This window comes from Diaphorina citri, unplaced genomic scaffold (assembly GCF_000475195.1).
Source record: "Diaphorina citri unplaced genomic scaffold, Diaci psyllid genome assembly version 1.1 scaffold966, whole genome shotgun sequence".
In the NCBI taxonomy this organism is placed as follows: domain Eukaryota; kingdom Metazoa; phylum Arthropoda; class Insecta; order Hemiptera; family Psyllidae; genus Diaphorina; species Diaphorina citri.
Window position 1 is genome coordinate 157 of NW_007378397.1, and position 20,245 is coordinate 20,401.

A 20,245-nucleotide genomic window follows, 5' to 3' on the forward strand; every position below is an offset into this window, starting at 1 on the left:
CAAATGGATACCAGTAGTTACCTCTGTGGTTTATTAGAAACTATAAAATGGGAACATCAACCAAATAAAATTAGGGCTGTGTACATAACCTGGAATCTCCATAATTAAGTAATCCAGTCAGATAATTGAGATTCTTTACTTACAGTTAACATAATACAAACATATCTAATAGTAGATATAGATAGTTAGTTAGATACTATTAATAGTTCAGGGATAGTTAGGTACTTACTTTGAATTTGATAGAAAGCGGATATTCCAATCCTATCTGCGCCGTCGAATGACAGAGGACCCTGGAATCAATATGAAGAGAAAATTATCAAAATTTGTAAAACAATTATGTATAATATTTACCGTACAAATCGTAAGTTTGTGGCGGCTTTTTAGTTCGTGATGGTGCGATTTTACAAGAGATAGTTATTGCTAAAACTATTTTCTAAATTTCATCAGTGTGTACTCAAGTGTAGGTATCTATGGAAAAATCAGTGGTACTATTCTTGTTTTGATGCAATATTCCACTTAATTCTGTGTATGAGGAGCGATAATATCTACATGTAACCTTCATAATTTCAGGGCGAGCTTAGAAATAATTTAATTATGCAGGAGTTGCAGGAAGCATACATTAATCTCATCCGGACCTTCGTTTTATGTTTTTGTTTCTCCTTTCCTATTCCTATAGGACCTATAGTATAGGTATTTTGCAAACTTTTCCCTTGCAGCTCTATCCAGGAACCTTCCTGCACGAGGGGGCGTTAGACTGCATACCGGAGGAGCCCGGTACAATTTTCGACAGACTCGAAGTATCGGAAGCTGAAGTTAGGGGCGGACAGCCGCGACTTTCACCACGGGTCAAACAACTCCTTGAGAATCGCGTGAGGACAATTGAGTAGAAAAGAGAAGGGATTTTAAAGGAAGAACTTAGTGATGCTGTGACAACATTTTTGAAAAAGCTCTGAGCTTCGTAGTAGCTTAACCCATCCTCTAGGGCTGTTTGTCCGTACCTCTAAGCCGCTGAGTGGGCTTTTTGTGTATGGAGTTAAGCTGCTATCCCCGGCCCCGGGCCTTGATGGAACCTAGAAAAGCTACAAAAGTAATAGTTCTACTTACCGACACGCCAACAAACTCGACCTGACTCAGACTGTGCATCAGTTCTTCAGCAATGTCCCGTCTGTTGTAACTGAAGTCCCGCACCAGACTGGCATTGTGGGACAGCAACCCGCGCATCCCGTGGGCCACAACCCACACAGCGTCGTGTTGTAACTGAAGTCCCGCACCAGACTGGCATTGTGGGACAGCAACCCGCGCATCCCGTGGGCCACAACCCACACAGCGTCGTATGTTAGATGGATATATTGACTTTGAGGCTGAGGAAGACTATGTAGGAATGAGATGTCGGACTGTGAAACAGACGAACCTCGGAGTCAGTGGAGTTACTGGTAACTATGCTAATTATGCAAAATCCAGACAACAGTGCAAATGGGCAAAATCTGCAAGAGTGTCTTCATAATTTGAATAATTAGATTAAAACCTGAGAGGGGTAAAAGTATCACGTGTATGTAGGTACCTGTTTTTCCAAGCTGTAAACAATGTGTATGCACAAACGGAAGGAAACATAGAAAACTGTATTTAGGTACATTTACAGCTTGAAGAACAGGTATAAATAAATATTGTTTTTCTAGAATGTACGAAGCGCTTACAAAAAAGTCTCTTTTTTATAAACTTTTTTTGCCAACTTTTCTTCATTCATGTTTTCCTTCTGCTATAAGTAGCTTGCTAGTGGTGTAGGGCTTTTTGAGGTTGACTAAGATGAAAAACTTCATTATTTCACTACGACTATGACGGGGCGAAGAACTAGCTCTTTTCAAATTTGATAACAAAAAAAAAGTGTGTACCCATATTTTAATAACTTTAAATCATTAATAACAAAGATAGAGGCCTTTAACACTTCCTCTCAAACTTATACATAACTGTTTGGTAACAAATATTGGATAATACTCGTTCCAATAGATATCAAAATCCAATGAAGATATTGCAAAATATTTGCTGGTAGACCGTTAATGGAATGATGGGGTTGGGGGTAGACAGGACAATTTTGGGATGACCCCATTTGTACGTAGAAAAAAAAATCGCAATTAAATTGTGTCATAATGCATAACATGATTTAATGTAGATACAACTAGAACGCTTAATCTGTTTATTTAATAATGGGGGCAAATAGAAGCGAAGACAACAATGTCCCAGATTTTTCCTGGGAGTCATTTTGTCATCCTGGCTCAAGCTGATTTTCACTCTGTACTGTAGCCTCTAGCTTTAAAATATATCTCCAACAAAAGAATGAAAATTAAAAATGACAGGAAGTAAAAGAAAAAGAGAAAAGAAGAGAGGAAACACGAAAGACAGAATAAGATTTTAAAGGAAGTGTTACATGGATAGGGAAAAGAGGAGAGAAATTAAAAGAGAAAAGAATCGAAGAAAGGGAGAAGAGGAAAAGAGAAAGTTCATGAAAAGATAATGAGAAATGAGAACGAAAGTTAGTGTTATACCTAGAATGAAAAAGGTACGAACTATGTATGATAGGCTAAGTACACTGTTCACTGCGACATTTCTGATCTTCTCCTCATTACCTATTCCCTTTCTCGTTTTCTTCTCACAGTTCCGTCTCTTCATTTCTCTTCCCTGACTTCCTATTCAGTTCTATTCATTCTCCTCTTCTTAGTCTATTGTTTATGAGTTAATGCGTGCAACAGTAGACTGCAAATGTGGAAATAATAGATTATGTATTGTATGGAGTGGAGTGCATATTCAGAACATTCAAAGGGGAAGGGTAGAATGTTTAAGCTCAGCTATTCAGTTCTATTCATTCTCCTCTTCTTAGTCTATTGTTTATGAGTTAATGCGTGCAACAGTAGACTGCATCAAATGTGGAAATAATAGATTATGTATTGTATGGAGTGGAGTGCATATTCAGAACATTCAAAGGGGAAGGGTAGAATGTTTAAGGTCATAAAATAGAACTGCATGTATCTAGGAAAGCAGTGTGTGAGGATATTTTGTGATGATTGATTATCGCCTTCATACTCGTATGTGTACCTGTACCTACATGAATGCCACCATAATTTATAATTCCCGAGAGAGAATTTCCAACTCATAAAATAGAACTGCATGTATGTATCTAGGAAAACAGTGCGTGAGGGTGAGGATATTTTGTGATTGATTATCGCCTTCATACTCGTATGTGTACCTGTACCTACATGAATGCCACCATAATTTATAATTCCCGAGAGAGAATTTCTAATTCTGCCTCAAATGCCGCTCTGAATATTAAGAGTATCTCTCAATGGAAAGCAGAACACGGTGAAATAAAGGAGAATGCTTGTTACAATTTGAAGATGGTTCTATTCTATCGTTGGTAAAAAGATGTGAAACAGATTTGTGGTGATATATATGTATTGTATAGATGCCTAACATAATATGCTATGAAAATGCGTAGAATTTTCTCGCGTATTTGCGATTTCAAAATAAAGCACAAGATACACTTACCAATGAGTAGAGATCCAGATTTTGGGAGAGCGCAATGACAGCTTGGGGTTAAAATTATTTTAAACGTCACAATAGTAGACCTTCACGAGATTAAAACGAAATATTAACCCCTTGTGTTTTGTCAGCCGTAAATGCAATTTTTCATCACTCGGGGAGCGGGATGATACATTTGCTGACTCAATAAGCACAAGGGAAGGATTTCCTGCGTCTAAGCGGATTACAAAGGTACTTTTCTATGCTCCTGCCTCGTCCAATCTGATTGCTTCTGTCCGTCCTATACATGTCAGTGTGGCTTATTCTAGCAAAGCGTTAATAATGATATTTGCAATTTTTCATCACTCGGGGAGCGGGATGATACATTTGCTGACTCAATAAGCACAAGGGAAGGATTTCCTGCGTCTAAGCGGATTACAAAGGTACTTTTCTATGCTCCTGCCTCGTCCAATCTGATTGCTTCTGTCCGTCCTATAGTTTCACAGTAGTTAACCTCTTCTATTTCAGTGTCTCGTAAATAAGGCCAGCCACTCACTGCTAGATAGACCTGACGGATACGCCTGAATAGGTCAGCCTGTCAGGTCTACCTGATGAGCACACACACTATAAGGTAGACTTGACAGGTACGCCTGAACAGGTCCATCTGTCAGGTCTACCTTATGATCACACACACTATCAGGTAAACATGACAGGAGGCCCTGTTGAGGCGTACCTGTCAGGTCTACCTGATAGTGCGTGGTCGGCCTAAGGGTGATATTCTGATTACTCTTGAATCCATCTTGTGTTGATTTTCATTTTTTCAAAATCACATAGACACTTGGTTCACTAGTATTCCCGGAGTTGGCACAAAAAGTAGCACTCGTGAAGTATTGTTTAATACTAAGAGAATGAGTGGTTTGGAGAAAATTGAAATTTCCACTATATTACCCACTCTCTGTTTCCAGCTCACCTCTCCCTTTCTCTCTCAGGTTTTCCCTCTTCTCTCCCTCTCATTTTATCCATCAGAGGGGTAGACACTTGGTTCACTAGTATTCCCGGAGTTGGCACAAAAAGTTGCACTCGTGAAGTATTGTTTAATACTTAAGAGAGTGAGTGGTTTGGAGAAAATTGAAATTTCCATTTTATTACCCACTCTCTGTTTCCAGCTCACCTCTCCCTTTCTCTCTCAGGTTTTCCCTCTTCTCTCCCTCTCATTTTATCCATCAGAGGGAGAGGCTTAGTTTTGAAATATTTATCACCTAAATAAACAAAATGAGTACCAAAATGTACCCCTGGGACTCTTATGAAATGAAAATAGGGAAAGGAGGAGGTAGACAGGGGGTTAAAATTATTTTAAACGTCACAATAGTAGACCTTCACGAGATTAAAACGAAATATTAACCCCTTGTGTTTTGTCAGCCGTAGAACTCGCAGGTGGTGTATTAGACAAGTTTCCGTGTGTAATAAGAAACTACATAAAACAGATATCTTCCCTATCTCTATAGCACAATGGTTGAGCCAGTCGCCTGTTGAGCTGGTGTGCATGTATTCGAATCCCGATCTAGGATCCAACGATCTCCTATGATTTGGGTGGTAAAGAATGACTTTACAATCATGTAATTTAACTCTTATGAAATGAAAATAGGGAAAGGAGGAGGTAGACAGGGGGTTAAAATTATTTTAAACGTCACAATAGTAGACCTTCACGAGATTAAAACGAAATATTAACCCCTTGTGTTTTGTCAGCCGTAGAACTCGCAGGTGGTGTATTAGACAAGTTTCCGTGTGTAATAAGAAACTACATAAAACAGATATCTTCCCTATCTCTATAGCACAATGGTTGAGCCAGTCGCCTGTTGAGCGGGTGTGCATGTATTCGAATCCCGATCTAGGATCCAACGATCTCCTATGATTTGGGTGGTAAAGAATGACTTTACAATCATGTAATTTACAGCCGTAGCCATTAGCATACACCATACAGCTTGTCTAGGGGTTACGATCTTCCTTTGGCTTTATTATCAAATCTCGTGTACTTGATAAAGACTAAGTACGTATTAATAGGGTGGTAGAGCAGAGACAATAATTATATGATTTAGATGTTCAACTCCCACAAGCGTAAAAATAAAGCAAGCGTTGAAACATTTGCCAAATAGAGAACCATGTTTAGGTACTCATACCTACAATTTGATGAATAAATTAGCAACACAATAACCCAAAGCTCAGCGCAACAAACTAACAACATTATTGTACCAAATTGAATTATTGCGAAGTTTGCATTACAAACTTTGTTGTAAAACGCGCTGCTTTACATTTCCAACTTTTGAACTTTTGAAAGGAAGCCAGTGTGAATGAAAGCTAACCAGATAAAAAATCCAGCTATTGTGTTCGGGAAAATATCAGGGTATAGAAACGAAGGGAGATGAGAGATTCTTACCCACGATATAAGTAGCTTTTATTATTTGTGAATAGAGGAAACCAAGATATATTTACCGACCTAAGTACTAAGTACATAGCTCCAAGTTATACCTAAGTATAAACTGCTGAATATGGTAGCAGTCCGGTAGGTATTTAGGTACAGGATTATACTATAGGTACAGTATTCAATGTTCATTAGCACACTTAATCCGGTCTCATTTTTAGACAGTACGAGTATTATGAAGACTCTTTTCCGTGGAAATACAGTTCTGTAATAATGAAATTTAATACTGTGAATTCGAAAAACTCTTGAATGGATGTTTGTAAAAACATTGATTCGCACTCAGAAAGAGAGGGAGAGAGAGAGAGAGAGAAATGGAAATAACTTTAAAATAGAAACTCTTATCGACAGAACAGTGCAAACAGAGAATTTAAGAAGTTTTAATGAATACTGCATCATTCTGGTATTTCTGGTCTACAACTTTCAAGCGCTTACAAAAAAGTCTCTTTTTTATAAACTTTTTTTTTGCCAACTTTTCTTCATTCATGTTTTCCTTCTGCTATAAGTAGCTTGCTAGTGATGTAGGGCTTTTTGAGGTTGACTAAGATGAAAAACTTCATTATTTCACTATGACTATGACGGGGCGAAGAACTAGCTCTTTCCAAATTTGATAACAAACAAAAAAAAGTGTGTACCCATATTTTAATAACTTTAAATTAGTTTAAATCATTAATAACAAAGATAGAGGCCAGCCTTTAACAGTTTAACACTTCCTCTCAAACTTATACATAACTGTTTGGTAACAAATATTGGATAATACTAGTTCCAATAGATATCAAAATCCAATGAAGATATTGCAAATTGCAAAATATTTGCTGGTAGACCGTTAATGGAATGATGGGGTTGGGGGTAGACAGGACAATTTTGGGATGACCCCATTTGTACGTAACATATTTCTCGTAATTACTTTGCTGAATTGGTGGGGGGTGGGGACCAATATATTGAGTGCCATAAAATGTGAGCAATTTTATTGTTTTCAAAACTCCATTTTCCTATACATTGTACAGGGTACTCTGGAATTTCTTCGATTGTAAAATTTGGCAAGTTCGCCCATTCTATAGTATCCTCCAGATCCTTCAAAATGACAAAGGATTTTTCATGCATTATTTTAGGATTAAAAGCTCTCCACATCTTCTATCATCTTCCGATCTATGAAAGGAGATTCGGAAGAACGTTCACATATCTCGTACATAATTGTGAACACCCTGTATTTAATTTTGTATTCTGTCACCTGTCTTCTCCACATTATCCATAAGAGGGACTAAAGGGGGAGGGAAAATTCTCCCCCAGGTTGCACTTTTTTTTTTTTTTTTTTTTTTTTTTTTTAAAGAAATTTTAACTTTTATTTATTAGAATCTCCAAATAACGTAAAAAGGTTAAATTAAAGAAGAAATTACTAAAGGTCAAACTAAGAAAGAGCATTAAAAAATGGGTATCTGTTTTTCAATATTTCCCCTTGAAATCCCCTTATGTGAAGTCTCATCCTTAGCAGTAGAAATGAGGCATATTCTATTCTCATATGTGTTATTAAGCATACTGTAATATGTAGAAAGTAAAATGTCCATGTCACTCACCTCCACTCCTTTGGTGTGTAGAGGAGCTGCCACACCCATACTAGATATCAGAATGACCTGCTCCACCGCACTCTCGACCTCACACCCATCCAGGGGTTTGCTCCACCAGTTGCGGGGTGAGAAGGCAAGAATCCACACATATTCTGGCCCCGTCATGCCCAGACTGTGGGCGTGACAGAAAAGTCGTGGAGCGACACTAGGGGAGAAACTTCCGATGATGATACGAACGTCGTGATCCTGTGGGATGAAAAATGAAGGGGTTAGGATGTAGAATATGAAGGCATTGGAAGAAACATGCCCTAACAGGCGAAACTAGTCCTCCTTTATAGTGTAACAAATGAATAAATTTTACCCTTTAACTAAAATTGAAGTACATAGGTATTTATGTAGTACACTTTCGTTTTCCATACAACCCAAAAGTTAAAATAGACCTTCAAAATCAATAAATTTTATTGACGGACTGCCCAAAGTATGGGTTGCCAAAACGACACAGCATACCTCTCACATATCATTGTTACAATTAAAATCAGGTAGAAATGATTTTAATACATAATAGAAAATACGATGGAGTTCTTAAAACCTGAGTGAAAATCAGACATCTCCACTAATATTTATCTTATAGCGCATTGCATAATCATGTAATTACACGGCATTCATACAAATTCGAAAAAATAGAAAGTAATAAATTGATAAATAAATACGTTTACGTAAATATGCTTTCTGATCTACTTCAACTCTATCTCTCAAAGACTGTAGTATAATTGAGAAAAAATCCTCGTTGTTTACATTGGCATTTTCATTTCCACGAAAAAATCATTCGCGAGCTTTTTTTTTTTTTTGCAAGTTTGCAACTTTTCAAAAAACTTATCACATAAATTTGTTATTAAGAATGAAAAAACCAGCCTAGTTAGCTTAGTTGGTAGCGCGTCTGCCTTGTAAGCGCTAGGCCGCGGGTTCGATTCCCGCCCGGGGCGGATTTTAAGAGAAACATGCCCTAACAGGCGAAACTAGTCCTCCTTTATAGTGTAACAAATTAATAAATTTTACCCTTTAACCAAAAGTGAAGTACATAGGTATTTATGTAGTACCTACACATTCGTTTTCCATACAACCCAAAAGTTAAAATGGACCTTCAAAATCAATAAATTTTATTGACGGACTGCCCAAAGTATGGGTTGCCAAAACGACACAGCATACCTCTCACACATCATTGTTACAATTAAAATCAGGTAGAAATGATTTTAATATAGAAAATACGATGGAGTTCTTAAACCTGAGTGAAAATCAGACATCTCCACTAATATTTATCTTATAGCGCATTGCATAATCATGTAATTACACGGCATTCATACAAATTGTTCACACAAGGAAATAAAATATTCCAGTAAAACAGACATCTCCACTAATCTTTCATTGCACATTGCATAATTATCTAGTTACACGGCATTCATACAAAATACTATTTATGCAGATATCGGAAAATATAAAATTTAAACGTCCCTTATTCCACTGAAACACGATCACATCGAGAGTTTCAAAATTTAAAGCGAACCAAAGTGTTGTTTCAAATAGGGTACGTACCTAATAAATACCTTCGAGTGATTGCTACGCCTATCTCTAAAAGAGCAGTGTAAAAAAATATAGATACCTAGGTCATTGAGAGCAGGCATACTTGAGAGAATGCCGTGCGATTGGAAATAAAAACAAAGCTTTTGAATATTGGACATGAAGTGTTGATTAAAAACAAAATAAAACCCTCGTATATAGGAAAAGGTATCCGCAGGTGATGGAGGAAAATAAAGTGATTCCCGTGATACCTTGGACATAGGTGTTTAGGATATCCCTCTGTAGCGAGAGGTACTGTGAATCGCTAGGGAAAACTTGTGGAACCTCATTGCTCAGATATGTGCACACGATAACAGGGGAAGAAATGTGCTGCAGAAGGGACATTTGAAAATTTATTGCTCGGAACGTGTGTCACATAGTAGAGGAAGTAAGGTGTTTTCTGTATCACAGGGGTCCTTGGTCCTGAGGGACCTAATAAATAAAAAATATAGCTACCTAGGTATACTTACCTAATATCTACCTACATAAGCAATTAATAATAATTATTTAGGTATTTTTTCTGCTGTTATGCCGGGTCCACACTAGCGCAATGTAACATGTAATGTAATCGCGAGCGTGGTGTAGTACCATTCGCGGGCTCAGCGCTCGCGTGTGTTCACCAAGTGCTCCATTCTTCAAGGTTATCGTAGTGCTCACTTCGATGTTCAGAAACCCGTCCACACTTGAGTAACACGTCTGTATCAAACATCAAAGAAGCGTTCCGAGGCGAGCGTTCGGCGAGCATTCACTTGAGTGCTTCTATCCCGTCCACACTAGTCAATATTGATACATGTAAGGCGCTCGCGTTAACATGTTCACGTTACATTACGCATGTGTGGACCTGACATTAGAGGATAAAACGATATGAAACGCCCTAATGGAGGAGTTGCAAGTGGGTAAAAATTATAAATAAATGGTCGATTCCTATGTAAAAAGTTGTGAAAAATTCGAATCTGAGGTCATAAGGAAATACATATTCAAGTGAAACAGACATCTCCACTAATCTTTCATTGCACATTGCATAATTATTTTATTATACGGCATTCATACAAATTGTTCAGATAAAAGGAAATGGAATACATAAATGTAACTACATCTAGGTAATTATTGCATAAATGCATAGTATTTTTTAAGTGAAACAGACATCTCCACTAATCGTTCATTGCATAATAATTAGTATTTCTGAAGTTTGAAGTTGCGTGAACATTTATCCAGTATGAACTTTTTCAAGTCGCGTATGAATATCAAACTCCATACCCGGTGAATTAATCATGGGCATGATAACCCTAAGGAATGTATCACACATAGCTGACTCAAAACCCACCGTGTATGGACAAATGAAACTGTCAGAAGACAATTAAATAATTATAATTATTATTATTACACGGCATTTATACAAAATAGTAATTATGCAGATATCGGAAATAATAATAATAATAGTGCTTGTAAAATATAGATAACTAGGTCATTGAGAGCAGGCATACTTGAGAGAATGCCGTGTGATTGGAAATAAAAACAAAGCTTTTGAATATTGGACATAAAGTGTTGATTAAAAACAAAATAAAACCCTCGTATAGGAAAAGGTATCCGCAGGTGATGGAGGAAAATAAAGTGATTCCCCTGATACCTCGGACATAGTTTAGGATATCCCTCTGTAGCGAGAGGTACTGTGAATCGCTAGGGAGAACCTGTGGAATTTCATTGCTCAGATATGTGCACACAATAACAGGGGAAGAAATGTGCTGCAGAAGGGACCTTTGAAAATTTATTGCTCGGAACGTGTGTCACATAGTAGAGGAAGTAAGGTGTTTTCTGTATTACAGGGGTCTTTGGTCCTGAGGGACCTAATAAATAAAAAATATAGCTATCTAGGTATACTTACCTAATATCTACCTACATAAGCAATGAATAATAATTATGTAGGTATTTTTGCTGCTGTCGGGGTCCACACTAGCGCAATGTAACATGTAATGCAATCGCGAGCGTGGTACAGTACCATTCGCGGGCTCAGCGCTCGCGTGTGTTCACCAAGTGCTCCATTCTTCAAGGTTATCGTAGTGCTCGCTTCGATGTTCAGAAACCCGTCCACACTTCCTTAATTACAAGTACCATGTGAAAATTTATAGGATCTGCAATCCTGATCCTGACGGAGTTAATACCCTGGTAACTTTGAGTTCTACTCTATCTACCTGACCTCTGATGGGCTTATTTTCATAATACCTTAAATACCAAACTTTCCCTAACATTTTACATGATAAAAAATCCTCCAGAAAAGAGAGAAGTTTAATTTTGCTGAAAAAATTCAAACTACTTTTCAAGTTTTAGTACTTAAGTGTTCTTTTCTTTTATGCTTTTTTTTTCATACTTATCTACATAAAAATAAAAGTCAATTCACATCGTTTCAAAGTTGTTTAAATTTCTAAATAAACATTTAAAAAAGTTTAAAAAGAGAGGGAAGAAATTACATTTGCATTATTTTTTCTAGAGATATTTTCCCAAAATACGTTAAGGTATCAGAAAATGGTTCTCAAAGTTTATTAAATGTGTAGAAATTGGTCTGTCAAAGAATTTAGTGCCCTCCAAAGTTTTCTAAGTAAATAAAGGATAAGTATGAATGACTCACCTTCAGCATTTTCAACTGATCCATGAAATCAGTCTCAGCAAATGTTATGATAGTTCGACAGGTGATATTCGACATCTCCAGGTGCGTTACCAAATCATTGATTGCCTGAAAATAAATCAAATTTCTTTAAAAAAAAGTGCTTAAACACGGAAAATTAAATTAACTTTTAAAAGCATCTCTTCTTTCCAAATAAAACCCGAACATGGAAGGGTTAAATATTAACCTTAACCGCTCGACAAATAGTGAACATTTGAAATGACACAATAAAATTGTCGATATCATCATTTTTACCGAAGATGAAACTTTCGGAATTGCTCCCATAATCGAAAAAGATAAAAATGAAAAGCTATAAAAATGTGCAGTCAACTCAAACTTATGGAACGAAAATAACGCAATGATGGGTTTCGGAGTTCTAATTGAAAAAGTTTAAATCTGTCTTGATAGAGAAGATACATCATGACAAGACGGAATTACATGATGGGATGAACCCCAAGTCAGTGACGGATTGTATTGTGTTACTATAACCTGAAAGGATATAAGTGTCCTGGTCCAGTAAAACCTGGTACATACACTAAGATTTTTCGATTGTACGTTCGATCGCACTAGAGAAAAAATAAATAAATAAATAAATTGTGTCATAATGCATAGCATGATTTAATGTAGATACAACTAGAACGCTTAATCTGTTTATTTAATAATGGGGGCAAATAGAAGCGAAGACAACAATGTCCCAGATTTTTCCTGGGAGTCATTTTGTCATCCTGGCTCAAGCTGATTTTCACTCTGTACTGTAGCCTCTAGCTTTAAAATACATCTCCAACAAAAGAATGAAAATTAAAAATGACAGGAAGTAAAAGAAAAAGAGAAAAGAAGAGAGGAAACACGAAAGACAGAATAAGATTTTAAAGGAAGTGTTACATGGATAGGGAAAAGAGGAGAGAAATTAAAAGAGAAAAGAATCGAAGAAAGGGAGAAGAGGAAAAGAGAAAGTTCATGAAAAGATAATGAGAAATGAGAACGAAAGTTAGTGTTATACCTAGAATGAAAAAGGTACGAACTATGTATGATAGGCTAAGTACACTGTTCACTGCGACATTTCTGATCTTCTCCTCATTACCTATTCCCTTTCTCGTTTTCTTCTCACAGTTCCGTCTCTTCATTTCTCTTCCCTGACTTGCTATTCAGTTCTATTCATTCTCCTCTTCTTAGTCTATTGTTTATGAGTTAATGCGTGCAACAGTAGACTGCAAATGTGGAAATAATAGATTATGTATTGTATGGAGTGGAGTGCATATTCAGAACATTCAAAGGGGAAGGGTAGAATGTTTAAGCTCATAAAATAGAACTGCATGTATGTATCTAGGAAAACAGTGCGTGAGGGTGAGGATATTTTGTGATTGATTATCGCCTTCATACTCGTATGTGTACCTGTACCTACATGAATGCCACCATAATTTATAATTCCCGAGAGAGAATTTCTAATTCTGCCTCAAATGCCGCTCTGAATATTAAGAGTATCTCTCAATGGAAAGCAGAACACGGTGAAATAAAGGAGAATGCTTGTTACAATTTGAAGATGGTTCTATTCTATCGTTGGTAAAAAGATGTGAAACAGATTTGTGGTGATATATATGTATTGTATTGATGCCTAACATAATATGCCATGAAAATGGGTATGTAAAATTTTCTTTAAAAGGAGAATCCCAAAAATACAGAATTACTCGCGTATTTGCGATTTCAAAATAAAGCACAAGATACACTTACCAATGAGTAGAGATCCAGATTTTGGGAGAGCGCAATGACAGCTTTCCAATTGTGATAGGAGAGGAATGCAATAGTGGCAGGGATGTGGGAGGCTGCAGGTGCCATCGTACGAAAGAATAGGGGGAACTCCCTTCGGTCACTCAAAGCAGGAGATTCAGCTCCGAAGGAAACCTGGAATCAAAATGACGGTCATTAGTCCTAATTCATGATCGTATTTAGGAGAACAATGGAAAAGGTTAGCATAACACCTAGGAGAACAATGGAAAAGCTTAGCATAACACCTGGCTGTTAAATAATCTCAATATTAAATGAGGTGGTGGCACATACAAGTCTTATTTGGAAATAACTTTTTATTAAAAAAAAAAATCGTCATTGACAATAAACCCATCTTTACTCGTAAACCAGCACGTAAAAAATTGAACGATGTCATTTGTTATACCTACGAGTATATCCACAAAATGCCTGCGGAAATTTCTCTGCACTAGTAAAGCCGTCAATGTAGAATAATAGCAAATGAAAATGGAAAGAACATACAAACAAATAAACACATAAAATTCCTCAAGTAAGAAGAACATAAAAACAAAGAAAAGTACCAGGAGACTTCCTTGTGCTGAAAGTTTACGACTTGGCTTGTCTTAGGCCTTGGTGAACAGCTTGGCAAATACGTAGAACGTTCTTCTCTTACTAACGTCCTGTGTGTTATCTGAATATCTACTCCAGTTAGAGTTGATATTTTTAAAGTCAGTCTGCCCCAATCCGCCATTCTTGGTCCTATAATACGAAGTCAATTACACTTGTCTTCTCGTGTGTAATAGTTCGATACACGAATTCGAGATAATATTGTATAGTTTCGTGAAATGGACCCCTGTTCTGGTTTCTGTCTCATTTACTTCAATTCCTTTTCCATATGTTAGCTTCCCTTTGGTATCATTATTTATCTATCCATTCCTCATCAAATGTGTTGCCTTGCTTTCGTATTTCCATACTATTCCTTGCTTTTCACTCTCAACATCTAATGTGAACCTCTCGCACGAGTGAATCGTAGACTGGGGTACTGGGGTTTAGTTTCCTCAAGGAAAGGGGCACAGATTTCCTCTTAAGTTGTGTATTTTGTTGTCTTGCAACAAAAATGTTTACTTCTCTAATGTTTACTTTATTTTAGGTCAAACAAAAATGTTGATGATCAACAGAAAGCTTCGAAAATAAAATGCTTCTAATCCTTGGAAAATCCCAAGGAAAACAGGCGAAAATATTTTGGCATTAAACTTTCTTCTTGTTCTTCCTCACATCATCTGAGACCAATCTGTTCTTGTTGGGCTTCTATTTAGGACGAAAGTACCTATTGATATTTAGGAGTAGGCTTCTCACTTCAGATTCAAGATGCTTAGAGTTTTTTTTTTTCTCTACTTTAATCCGTATTGTTCAGAGTGCTGCACTAATAATAATAATATTGGAGCTGCATCAGTTTACAGTTCACTAGACTGGACTCGTTTCTATTGGAGCGTTCACTGCATTGACTTGAACATAAATTCAAAAGATTAGAAGGACAGATTAAATTGAAATTTTAAGTTTTATTTATTAGAATCTCCAAATAACGTAAAAAGGTTAAATTAAAGAAGAAATTACTAAAGGTCAAACTAAGAAAGAGCATTAAAAAATGGGTATCTGTTTTTCAATATTTCCCCTTGAAATCCCCTTATGTGAAGTCTCATCCTTAGCAGTAGAAATGAGGCATATTCTATTCTCATATGTGTTATTAAGCATACTGTAATATGTAGAAAGTAAAATGTCCATGTCACTCACCTCCACTCCTTTGGTGTGTAGAGGAGCTGCCACACCCATACTAGATATCAGAATGACCTGCTCCACCGCACTCTCGACCTCACACCCATCCAGGGGTTTGCTCCACCAGTTGCGGGGTGAGAAGGCAAGAATCCACACATATTCTGGCCCCGTCATGCCCAGACTGTGGGCGTGACAGAAAAGTCGTGGAGCGACACTAGGGGAGAAACTTCCGATGATGATACGAACGTCGTGATCCTGTGGGATGAAAAATGAAGGGGTTAGGATGTAGAATATGAAGGCATTGAGAGAAACATCGCCATGTAGCCCCCTACCACGAGAAGCAGACCCTTGTAGGCGTACAGAGCACCTAACCAGGAGCTGGTGAATTGAGACCCGCATACCTCCACCTGGGAAGGGACCAGAAGAAATGAGATCAACACATTGTCCATAATACCTGAATAGGAGTGCAAAATATATTTACCTAGACTGAAAAGTTTCTTTACCAACATCTCAGTTAGACTGGGGTCGAGATCACATCACATGCCTTCAAGTACTGTCGAACTTTGTTAAGACCAGAGGTCTGTCATTTGTCAAGGGTTTAAGTTCACCTTGCCTTTGGGGCTTTGGGATCAATTTAATTTGAAGAACCCATTTACGTCGAGGGTACGTGAAGCAATTACTTTCTCCTAGTTAATAGCATAGGTAGTTATAACGGATCCCACCTGAGGTTGATACACCACACTTCTGTCTGTAGAGCTGATCTCTCGTGTCAGGTTCCTAAGTTGTCTCTGCATAGGATCCACACTAAGCCATACCGTTACTATAAGGCCATCTATCAGGAGGAGAACACAGATGACGCATATGAGTTGTGTGTCCTGCAACAACTGAAATGGGTACACGGTACAACACATTGTAAGATTAATATTAAAACAGTCCTAAAAGAAGCCTGGCCGTCATAAGACGTCTAGGACTTTTCTAGATAACTAAAGGGAATGTCACAAAAGATCTGACCAGGTCGCAGTGACATAGGGCGTTTATTAAAGCCGATGGCCCTACTTACTCGTACACCAATACCGAGTGAAAGGTATTTTTGGTCTGAATCTTAAGAATGCACCTTTGGCTCAATTTCTTAGGTCGCTTCAGGGATACTGTAAAAGTTTGAAAGTCCCAACCTAAAGTTGAACCTCCACCATGAACTTTTATTTTGTACATGCTCGTATTTGTATAAACGCCTTGAACTCAGTGAAAATGCAATGTGCAAAACAATGAAATTTGGTATGTAGCTCACAAATGTGACAAGGATGCAACACAAAACGTTTGGTTAAAATAGGTGCTGCGGTCGGCGGTATTTTGACCGCTTTTTGGCGGGTTTCGACCGCTTTTTGGCGGTTTTCAGCTATATCGACCAAACGGTTAGAGATATCGTAAATGTCCCTCGTCCCTTATTCTACTTTTTCTCTGATGTTTACCTCTTCTTTATTTGTCTGTCTAGTTTATTTCTGTAGCAACGCCAACTGCGCCATATTCCAGTAGAGTGAGTACAATATTTTCGTCTCCCAATAATTTCAATACTTTTTGTAAATAGCATTACAGGTTGTTCACACTTCCATATTAATATTTTGTATATTTTTACTCTCACTTTGACTTTTTTCTCATTTGGTAATGTAGAGGTACATATTTCTTCTTTCTTCGGGGAAAATATAACGTGAATTATTTCTCACTCTAGGTAAGTCGATATTTTGTGTGCCAGTATTGAAAGTGCTGACTAATGCCATTCGACAAAGCACTCTTTACCAAAATCCCCACCAGCTAAAACTTTACTTATAGGTTTTAGAAAGTTGTGCAAAGCTGCTATTTGAGTACACACACAACTCGTTCCACATAACACTAACAAAGATGACTGTATTGTTCACAGTAAACTTGTCAAACGCGTTAGGACCGTCTATAATCCGATTTGGCAATGTCTTCTTTCTTCGGGAAAAATATAACGTGAATTATTTCTCATTGAGGTAAGTCGATATTCTCTTGTGTGCCAGTATTGAAAGTGCTGACTAATGCCATAAGCTAGAAGAATGAGAATTCCGCTTTCGACAAAGCACTCTTTACCAAAATCCCCACCAGCTAAAACTTTACTTATAGGTTTTAGAAAGTTGTGCAAAGCTGCTATTTGAGTACACACACAACTCGTTCCACATAACACTAACAAAGATGACTGTATTGTTCACAGTAAACTTGTCAAACGCGTTAAGACCGTCTATAATCCGACGTAAAGCTGTCGTGATAAGTTTGCCTGAAATGTGCATGCGGTTATTAAGGTTTCTCAAAGTAATTTACACGCCAAGACACGCAATGAAAGTTTCTGCTCTCAGAACAGCATGAGAACGACAAATAATGCTGAAACTACTTCACTAGTTCTCTACACGGTGGAGGTACTTTGTGGGAAGAAAATTGACATCACTTGAAATAACCTCAGTTTCCATCATATTGATGACGTTATCTAGATACTCGCACTTCGTGCTCGGGTGGGGGGCTTCGCCCCCCTCCACCCCCCGGGGGCTTCGCGTGTTCGCTACGCGGGGTTGCGTATACGGTCGCGCTGCGCGCTCCCGGGGTAAGTTTGCCTGAAATGTGCATGCGGTTATTAAGGTTTCTCAAAGTAATTTACACGCCAAGACACGTAATGAAAGTTTCTGCTCTCAGAACAGCATGAGAACGACAAATGCTGAAACTACTTCACTAGTTCTCTACACGGTGGAGGTACTTTGTGGGAAGAAAATTGACATGACTTGAAATAACCTCAGTTTCCGTCGTATTGATGATGTTATCTAGATATTATTTTGCATTTGACATAATGAGTTTGAGTGCTGGTGGAAAGTTACTGAAGAGAACATCAAATATTTCCTCTGTATCGAGGAATTTGAGTGGGCTATTAAGATAATTGGAAATGAACTTTATTGCTTTACTGCAAACTCGCTGGGCCAACCGCAGCTGAAATTCCTGCATAAAATGATTTTCAGGAATCTTTACTGCAAACTCGGTGGGCCAACCGCAGCTGAAATTCCTGCATAAAATAAAAATAGAGAGCTCATGAAATAGAGAGCTCATGATTAGAAAGCATTTCAAAATGGGAATATCAACCAAACTCGCACTTCGTGCTCGGGAGGGGGGCTTCGCCCCCCTCCACCCCCCGGGGGAAGTTGGTCCTAGAAAGGAATAATTATGTTACCTATGTATACTTAATTCAATAAATTAATATTGGTGTCATTACTGTCTAATAAATGATAGCTTGGCAGTTTGCAATAAACCTCATACTACAACTCTGATGGCATTGATATTAACAAACTTTCCACGGAAGTGAAAGGTACACTCTTTTCAAACATAATTCAATAAGAAACATAAAACACGTTTTTAATGCGGAAAATTTTCATTTTGAAAATCTATGTGAGGAAGAAAAAGTATCACAAATTTGAACTGGTAGGAAAGGAAGAAAATGCAATTTCAGACAAAAGAAGGAAGGATTAGAAAGGGCTGTTGTATAAACTTGTGCAAAGACATAGTGGTCCTACTTGGAAAGCAGGAATAACTTCTGTGTTCGTATCCAAAGGTGTCTTTTGAGTTTGAGCTACTTACCTATTTACCTCTGGGTGTTGATGTTTGTCATTTTGCATGTGTGTTATACAACATGAAATTGACAATATTGACATGTAGTTTAGGACACTGCCCTTCGGGATATATTTTTGTAAGAAATGTACTGGAAAGCAGGAATAACTTCTGTGTTCGTATCCAAAGGTGTCTTTTGAGCTACTTACCTATTTACCTCTGGGTGTTGATGTTTGTCATTCTGCATGTGTGTTATACAACATGAAATTGACAATATTGACATGTAGTTTAGGACACTGCCCTTCGGGATATATTTTTGTAAGAAATGTATCTCTACAACAGCCCCTTTTACTTGCTACATTAGATAGGTACTAATTCTACATCACACGTTACTAAATTTAAGATTATAAACTGGAAATAAAATCTGAAGCTATTATTTCCCCGTATTAATCATATGGCTATTTTCCCTCATTATTAGATATTTGAATCGTATTATTATTATTCCTTTTATAAATAATTGGTGTTATTATTATTGATTTTTTTCCCCTCCAACCGGGTATACAGATAACTCTATGTTAAAATGTATATGCCGACTTTTGCGCGAGCAACTCAAATTTACGAAACTGAAGATTTGTGAGGAAATTAACTAATTAACCATATCATTATTTGTCCTACCTTTTCAGTTGATATTTGAATCGTATTATTATTATTGATTTTTTTTTAACGCATTTTTGTTCATTTCCTCCAACCGGGTATACAGACAACTCTAAAATGTATATGTCGACTTCTGCGCGAGCAACTCAAATTTACGAAACTGAAGATTTGTGAGGAAATTAACTAATTAACCATATCATTATTTGTCCTACCTTTTCAGTTCTTTTACTTGCTACATTAGATAGGTACTAATTCTACATCACACGTTACTAAATTTAAGATTATAAACTGGAAATAAAATCTGAAGCTTTTCAGTTCTCAATTGGTCTGAGCTGCTGCAACTATGATCCTCCGTCTTCCATTGTACCTCTATGGATGCATAGTTTGGATCCAATTCTAGGCCTACTTGAGTCTTCCATACAAGGTAATTCTAATTACAAGGTTTAGTGACCTTACTTAGAATAAACGCACCCAATTTCCTATAACTCCCAATTGGGTCCAGGAAACATAACTTGACAGTCAATACTACTTTGTTGTGGTTACTACAGTAGCCTCCAAGGGTATTAGGAAAAATTGAGCTTTCCTAATGTATGCACCTATGACCTGTCAACAAAATATTTTAATTCTACATAGGTCCTTGTGGAACCGAATAGA

General features: G+C 37.4%; 1 pseudogene; it reads right to left on the minus strand.

Moving 5' to 3' along the window:
* Positions 1–229: 229 nt before the first annotated feature.
* The window catches only part of LOC108252898, a 28,072-nt pseudogene continuing 8,056 nt past the window's right edge, over positions 230–20,245 (minus strand).